The sequence below is a fragment of the Canis aureus genome, chromosome 13 (genome assembly GCF_053574225.1).
Source record: "Canis aureus isolate CA01 chromosome 13, VMU_Caureus_v.1.0, whole genome shotgun sequence".
Lineage (NCBI taxonomy): Eukaryota > Metazoa > Chordata > Mammalia > Carnivora > Canidae > Canis > Canis aureus.
Window position 1 is genome coordinate 36722492 of NC_135623.1, and position 7149 is coordinate 36729640.

At 39.5% G+C, this 7149-nt stretch overlaps 1 long non-coding RNA gene across 1 annotated transcript in view; it reads right to left on the reverse strand.

The window, feature by feature from the left end:
- LOC144282281 (uncharacterized) overlaps positions 1–6870 on the reverse strand; it is a 63902-nt gene extending 57032 nt beyond the window's left edge. Inside the window, exon 1 of the long non-coding RNA XR_013350671.1 lies at positions 6607–6870. This is a non-coding gene — a long non-coding RNA (uncharacterized LOC144282281). The remainder of the gene's footprint in view (positions 1–6606) is intronic.
- Between the last annotated feature and the right edge of the window lie 279 nt (positions 6871–7149).

Genomic DNA, 7149 nt, shown 5'->3' on the forward strand with positions numbered 1-7149 from the left:
TTATATGTTTTAGCCACTATTTATAAGTGCTGTGTAAACTTGTGAGGTAGGCACTGTTACCAGCATGTAGCAGATAAGGAAAGTGAGCCTGAAGAGGTTAATTTGCCCAAAGTCACACAGTGGAGTCAGGTTTCAAACAATGCCTGATGTGACTTCAAAAATCTATACTGGTTCCATTCAATTGCAACTCCCTTTACTTTTCCACTGAGTGCTAGACGTGCATTAGCGTAGAAAGGAGCCCAGACAGAAAGACAGTAGAAGTGAACTTCATTTCTCTCTGGATAGTGAGATTACATAAGAATTTTATTTTTCTGTACATATTCCTCAGAAGTATTTTTTGTTTTGTTGGTTATTGGTTTTGTTTGTTGTTTTTGTTTTAGTTTTCTGTGAGGAAAGTTGAGGAATCTAAAGCCAGATCTGAAGACAAGCAGATTCAAATTCCAGCACTACATCTTAATAGTTATACATCTTCCCACAAAGTTCTTAGCTGCTAAGAATGTTAATTTTCTTGACTACACCGTAGGGGTAGTTCTATTTACCTTGGAGTAGTATAAGGATCAAATGAAAAATGTAGGGAGCATTTAACAGAATATCCAGCAAATAGCAAACTCTCAATAAGTAAATGGTATTTATTTTAGTGGTAGATTCCCAAAGTAGACACAAACAGGACAATTATGCAAGTCAGTATTTTATTCTCTGTGATTTATTTCTATCTCACTAGATGAGGCAAATCTGACAAAAGACAAAGTGACTTGCCTAATAGGATAAATTAGAGCTAGAATAAGAATTCTCATTTCTCAATTCCTGAATATATCCATCAAATCACCCAGTGTCTTGGATATCATTTATTTTTTTATAGATTTATTCATTTATTTATTCATGAGAGACAGAGAGAGAGAGAGAGAGTGAGAGAGAGGCAGAGACACAAGCAAGGGAGAAGCAGGCTCCAGGCAGGGAGCCCGACATGGGATTCAATCCTGGATCCCCAGGATCACGCCCTTGGCTGAAGGCGGCGCTAAATTGCTGAGCCACCCAGGCTGCCCGGATATCATCTATTTTTTACACTACTACCCAATTAATTGCTTCTGGATAACTGCTGCTTCAGACTAGCCATTCTAGTGAATAAACCATAAAGTCGTGTAATCATGCTTGAGGAAGCCTTCTACATCAAATTTCTACCAAGCATAGGTAGAAAAATCTATGCTAGCCAGAAAATTATCAAGGTATTTTCACTTGGAAGATCTACAATCTGTTAAATACGTGTCCTAGAAGAAATACATTTTCTAATTTGTTTTATCAAGTCACGTGATGCAGAGAATTCTGAAATTTGTGACACACAGAGATCACTTTCTTTTAAGTCTGAAACAATTCCCTTGAGGTAATTGCTAAAATGGGAACTGGTTCTGAAGCTGGCTAATTATCAAAATCACCTGAAGAATTTAATAAAAATTACAGATTTCTCCAAATCCAAATTCTCAGAGATTCTGATCTAGTGTACCTAGGGTGGAGTCGAAGAATAAATGTTTTTTAAAATCTAATTATTGGTTACCAGAGAAATGCAAATCGAAGTTGCAATGAGATACCACATCACAACCATTAGGATAGCTATAATCAAAAAGACAAGTGTTGGTGAGGATATAGAGAAACTGAAATCCTCATATGCTGCTGGTGGGAATGTCAAATTGCATAGCAGCTTTAGAAAACAGTCTGACATTTCCTCAGAAATTTAAACATAGAGTTACCATATGACCCAGTAATTCTGCTCCTAGGTACACACACAAGAAAATTGAAAACATATGCCCAGATAAAAACTTGTTTATGAATATTCATAGCAGCATTATTCATAACAGCCAGAAAGTGGCAACAACACAAATGTCCATCAAACAATGAAATGATTACTAAAATGTGGTCTATTTATACAATGGGATAGCATTTGTCGATAAAAAGTAAGAAAGTACTGACAACATGCATGAATCTTGTGCCAAGTACATGAAGCCATTCACAAAAGACCACCGATTTTGCCTAATCCCATTTATATGAAGCGGCCAGAAAAGGCAAATCTGTAGAGGCAGAAAGTAGATTGATGGTTGCCTAAAATCTGGGGATGTGAGGGTGGGAATGCCCTTCTGATGGATATAAAGATTTTGGGGAGGGTAATTAAAATATTCTCCAATGGCTTGTGGTGATGGTTGCACCACCCTGTGAATGTACTAAAGCCACCGAATTGTGTACAGTTTAAATGAATGAAGTGTATGCAGATTAATTATATCTCAGTAAAGGTGTTATGCTACAAAAATTGTTGCCCAGGTGATTTCGATGTGTAGACAGGTTTGAAAACCACTGTTCTAAATCCTTGCTACTCAATGTATGGACCATGAACCAGCAGCTGCATCCCCTCGGGGTTTGTTAGACATGCAGAATCTCAATGTTGGGGTGAAACCTGAGATTCTGCATTTGAGCAATAACAGGGGATGATGGGAGCACATATTAGGTTTGAGAAGCTCCACTCTAAGGTATTATTTTGAACCTTCTTAAATCATGTCTATTCAGTCCAAATAATAGACCGAAGCCTTTGACCTCCTTAGTGCCTAAACTAGATAAACCTAGCATGCAAACATCAAGTTCATTCACTTCTTAGAAAATTCACCAAAACATCCTTGGCAAAGTGAAGACCTTCTCAACTAAGTCTCCTTCCTGTGTCTTAGGAATTTTAAGTAGTGTCACTGTCCCACAGGAGAACATAATGGTCTTTCTGATTGCAGGGGAAGGGAGAAGAGGATTATGTTAACTTGATAGCCAACCAGAGCCAAGGCAGAGAGGTGTATGTAGGTGGTGAGAATTGAGGGTAAAAAGAGATGCTTGCATAATTCAACATATAACATAAGTCTCTCCCTCATTGCTTTTTGTTTGCATTCACTTATTGTAATGAGAAAATTGTGACTTTTTTCATACTGTCGCAAAACAGCTGTGACTTTTCTTTCACCATTGATGTAGGTCCTCACATGTTTTATCCTCTCTCCACCAGTTAGAGCGCCTTTTTCTTTTTCTTTTCTTTTTTCTTATATCCTTATTGAGGACATTATGCTAAGAGATATAAGCCCAACACAGAAAGACAGACACTGGATGATCTCCCTTATATGTGGAAACTTAAAAAGTCAAACTCCTAGAATCAGAGAGTAGGGTGCTTTTTTAAAAATTTAATTCTGCATCCCTGAGATGTTATGTTGGCCCCCGGGGGGAAGTATTTTTAAGCAGCCAGACACAACATGTTCACTTGACATTCCAATTAACACTACAGGGTCAACTTACTTCAAATGCTGGTCATCACGCACTCACACAGAATTATTAAAGCCACAAAACATTGCAGTAAGGAACCATTTTTATGTCCTTATTTTATTCACAGTGGCTGTGTTGCACAGCTAATGGATGAGCAGTTGATAGATCAACATAGTTTGAATCTGAGGAATACCGTTTAATCGCTGTATGATTTGTGCATGATATTTAAGCATTTTAAGCCTCGATGTCCTCTTCTGTAAATTGATATAATAGCTTCATGAAATTGTTGTAAGGAAAAGATGGCACATAAAGTACTTAATACACTTCTTAGAACATAGTAAACTCACAATAATGTTAGCTTATTACTATTGTCATTGTCATCTAGATTCTAAACGGGACAATCAGCAATGTATGACAGTATATTTGCTTATAAACCATTTTATTATCTGACTATTATCTAGTTTAAAAGGATGAAATGTGTTTCTGGTAAAAACTGAGAATCTGTAAGGCAAAATGAGTTCAGACATAGGCTGTAGGACATCAGGTAAGATGTCTGAATGCCTGAGTTAAAAGACATAGAAGAATAGCCAGCCTGCGCCAATCTTCTATGTCCACCAGATGAGTCAGTTATTGGTAACACTGCCTGTTATGGGTCAATGGGTTGACTGTGCCCCCCTCAATATTCAGATGTTGATGTCTCAACACTAGTACCCCAGAAAGTGACCTTATTTGTATATAGGATCACTGCAAATGTAATTGGTTACATTAAGATGAGTCATACTAGAGTTCATAAAAAGGGGAAGTTTAGACACAGACACGTGAGGAGAACAGTATATAAAGATGAAGGCAGAGATTTGGGTGAAGCTGCTACAAGCCAAAGAGTGCCAAAGATTGCCCAAAAGCCTCTAGGAGCTAGGAGAGAGGTATAGAACAGACTCTCTCTCACAGCCTTCAGAAGGAACCCACCTTGTCACACCTTGATCTAGAACTTTTAGCCTCCAAAACCATGAGACAATACATTTCTATTGTTTGAGGCATCTGGTTTGCGTGCTGTGTTATAGCAGCCCTAGGAAACTGACCAAGCGTCAAATGAGTGGCCTGGTAGCAAATAATGTGGGCCAATGATTCCACATGTTTTGTTTTTTTTTTTTTAAAGATTTTATGTATTTATTCATGACAGACACAGAGAGGAAGAGAGGCAGAGACAGGCAGAGGGAGAAGCAGTCTCCATGCAGGGAGCCCGACGTGGGACTTGATCCCAGGACCCCAGGATCACACCCCAAGCAGAAGGCGGCATTAAACCGCTGGGCCACCAGGGCTGCCCTCACATGTTTAGTCTAATTTCAAATCCCTTGGAGGGCTCCTTAAGACATAGACAGCTAAGCCTCCCCTCCAGACTTGCTAATTCAGTAGATCGAGGGCAAGGATGAAGAATTTACATTTCCCATCAGTTCCTAGATGATGCCCAGTTTGCTAACTTAACCTCTCCATGAGTCAGTTTTCTCTTTTATAGCATGATAATAATGGAAACTACAATCACAAAGGTGCCAGATGTATTAAATGAGTCAGTATATGTAATGTTATGGTAAAACGATATCTAGCACTATGTAATGACTTGCTTTATTATTACTGTTGTTGTTGGTTGTTAAACATGTCAGTATTAAGGGGATGCCAGTAAGAGGTTGTTGTTGAGAAATACGAAAAGCTCTTAAGAGAAAAGTGAGTTTTGAACTGTTCTCATATAAAAAAATAAAAGTCAACTTGTTGATTCACACACTGGAAATTTTTCAGTCATTGTAGTAACCGGCAGGGAAAGTGATTAGGAAATCAAATCCTCTAACGAGTCTAGATGATCACACTGTGACATGTGCCCCAAATCTGTATTCTAAAATAAATTAAAATAATACAGATCAGAGAGCAAGAAGAGCTGAGACTGTCTTTCTTGGCCAAGTAACCACCATGTTCTTCAATATTCATCTGGATAAGAACTGGGTCTGTGTCAGATGGATGAATATTTACAAGTTACCTCAATATCCTCGTTTCTTCAAACACAACAAAGCCCTCCCTGGTTTAATACTGTTCGTTGCACCATGGTTTGGAAATATTATTTGGCCTATTTGGACTCTCTTGAATTAAATAAGGAAATATATGGAAAACCTCTGGTACTGTAACAAGCACATGAAAAATACTCAATAAGAGTTACCAGATCTGGGCAGCCTTGGTGGCTCAGTGGTTTAACGCTGCCTTCAGCCCAGGGCCTGATCCTGGAGACCCAGGATCGAGCCCCACATCGGGCTCCCTGCATGGAGCCTGCTTCTCCCTCTGCCTGTGTCTCTGCCTCTCTCTGTCTCTCTCATGAATAAATAAATAAAATCTTAAAAAAAAAAAAAAGGAAACTGCATTTCTAACATGAAAAACTTTATGAGTTATGGAGAAATCCCAGATTTTGCTCAATTTATGCCTTTTATCTAGAAAAACCAAGATGAACTCTGAACCTGAGCTGAGTATATGCACAATCTCAAGGAAGGTGTGTGGGCTTCTCTTTACCCTCTGGCTGAAGATGAAAGTCTTATTGAACCCAACAGAACCGGGTTTGGTTCCTGGTTCTGTCATTCACTCTGCCATCTTGAGCAACCTCGCCTCTCAAAATCCCCATCTTCCCATTACTAAAATGGAGCTAATAAAAGTATTTGCTGGATTCTGTTGGTTCAGGGTCAGCCTTCGCTCTCAGAGTCCTGATCTCTGTTGGTTCAGGGTTGGCCTTCGCTCTCAGGGTCCTGGGACCAAGCCCAACTCAATGGGGGGGTCTGCTTCTTTTGCTCCCTCTGCTCCTCCCCTCTGCTCATGCACTCTCTCTGTTTCAAATAAATAAATAAAATCTTTAAAAATAAATTAATAAAATTAAAAGTATTTACCTCAAAGGATGTTCATTCACTCAACACATACATTTTGAGTGCTTACTTTGTGCTAGGTGATATCTGAGGCCCCGAGAATAGAGTGGTGGACAAGGAAAACAGAATCTCTCCCCATGATAGGAGACAACATGGAACTCATGGTCTAGCCAGGGAGACAGTGCAGGGCATCCTGTGCGGGGTCCAGGCCTGTTGCAGAATCCTGTCTTAATCTGGACCCACTGAAAACTAGCAGCTTCTCAGGTGATAGACCACACTCAAATGAGGTCTCTATTGTTGCCATTAAGTCACTTTTTTGTGACTTATCACAATGAATGGAGAACTTAACCCTAGAAGGGGCAACTTGATGTGTCTCAGACCATTGCACTCCTAGAAGTTTCAGAGTTGGGGAGTAAATTCTCTGGGATTTACTTCCTACCTCCTAGCCGGCAAATGTCTTTACCAGGTGGCTGAAAGAGTTGCTGTTTCTCCTCACTAGGTGCCATCAGCAAAATCTCATCACTCTAATGAGGCCCTGTGGAAGCGATTCCGATTGCATTGTGACATCAGGGTGAGTATTTGATGATATAACATGCAAAAGGTGCTTAATGCAGTTCTGGGCCTGAACAAATCCTTGACAAACGCTCCTTATTGTTGCTCTGCTCACAATAGATCCCACACATCAGGATGTTAGACAAGGACCAGCAGCCCCAGTGGCTGAAGAAAGCCAATCATGGAATTGGCTTCTCGTCTACAAACAGCTCTTGTTTGTCTTTTCCTTATTTACCATTAAATTGTTTTTCACAAAGATATGAATGAATATTTTACACTACACCCCAATAAATATTTCTAAAATTAAAGCACCACTTAATTGCATCTCAGCAATGCTCCCTTGTGACTACCCCATTAGGCTTAATGAATAATTCACTGGCTTCCTGGGGTATGCTGTGTTCAGCTAAAGAGCAAGAAGAAATCATTTACT